This window comes from Streptopelia decaocto (genome assembly GCF_964273445.1).
Source record: "Streptopelia decaocto genome assembly, chromosome: 2".
NCBI lineage: Eukaryota > Metazoa > Chordata > Aves > Columbiformes > Columbidae > Streptopelia > Streptopelia decaocto.
Window position 1 is genome coordinate 48,622,241 of NC_138655.1, and position 1,625 is coordinate 48,623,865.

Genomic DNA, 1,625 nt, shown 5'->3' on the forward strand with positions numbered 1-1,625 from the left:
CAAAAGTAATCCAGAACCAGGCTAAGGAATGCAATGGAAAATTCCTAAAAGATCAGAGATTATATTAAAATACATCAAAAAAGTAACCAGGAGACTAGCTAATGCAAAGCGAGAGCATTGGACTGATTTTGAGTGGGCTGGACCCTACAATTACAACTTTGTCACCACAGTTTGAAATCTATTAAAGGGATTTATGTTTTGCAGCTGACATTTAAAATTAAGGATTTATTGGTCTGGGAATGAATATTTCTTCTGCAATTAGTTTTTTGGAGGTCGTATTTCATAAACTGTTATTTTTCTGTTTAATCTACTGTAGCAAGATTCTGTGTTGTCAGAACATTTGAAAAACATAAATACTGAAATTGTTTTATTCATTGTAAAGAGACTCCCATGATGAAATTCCTGTTGAGTTGCATCACGTAACATTTTCACTAGGTACCTAATATTTCCCACTTGTATATGTTATTAGGCTGGAGCAACCGAAAGTGAGTGCCATCTGATACTATATAACTCATGCACCAGTAACAAATGGAGAGTTTTAATTCAAGCTTTTTTACTTCTGATATATGTGGGCTTTTTTAATTTGCTTTTTGGAAATTTATACACGCATTTCTGTGTATTGCTACAAGGCTATGAAAAGTTGCATGTTTTTTCCATTCTTGTGCATTTATAGAGATGGATTAAACTTCACTGCAGCTGATTTTTTGAATTCTTGAACTGAAATTAATTACTGGAAAAAGGAAGGGTATTTTTCAAATTAGGACAGTAATTAATTTAAGACAGTTGTTTACCACTATTCTAACCCAGTCTTCTCAAAAACAAAGAAATAAAAAAGAACATATAATCGCATTTACACAATTCTTTTTAGCTGTCTTCTGTGTCAAAGCATTCATAAGCAGCAGCAGGAAAGAAAATCAGGATACATAAATTAGAAGCCGGAGTATAATTTCTTAAAGGATGGCTCTATCGTTAAGGAATAGATCCACAGAAATCAGATGTCATTAGTGCCTGGAAACCTCGGGCTGTTACTTGTGCAGGTCTAACTGTGAAATGTTGTAGACCTTGTGTTACAGGTCATCTTTACAGTTGAACAGGACATGAAATGCCTTTGCAACTTCATTTTGCCCAGTTCCAACGCAAACTGTTGCACACTTCTTCCACCGAGGGAGTGAGAAAGGATAGCTGAAGTAGCCTAAAAATATTTTAAGAAGTCAGCATATACTCTCTGCTCCAGCTTGATTTTCCTGTGAGACACAGCAATGCAAATAAAGGGGAGTTATCCATGAGACTGCTCTGACAAGGCTTGATACAGTCTTGTTTTTGTTGCATCTGTGTGTTTCCTGAAACAAGGTAACTTTCAGGGAAAGAGTGTTTCTCACTTTGGCAAAAGAGTCAACACTGAACTAGTGAAAAGAAAAAAGAAAAAAAAAGTATGCAAACGCTTGGTTGTTTTGTGCCTCTCTGCAATGGGGAGGGGTGCAGGGGGGAGAGCCAGAGGGGGAAAGAAGACAATATAAATGTGTTTCTGTTAGCCAAAGTAGGGGGAGAAAAGGCAACATTTGAGCAAAAAGTGCAATAAGAGTGAGCAGGGTAGAGTTATTAAGAGACGTAGACAGAACACAGAT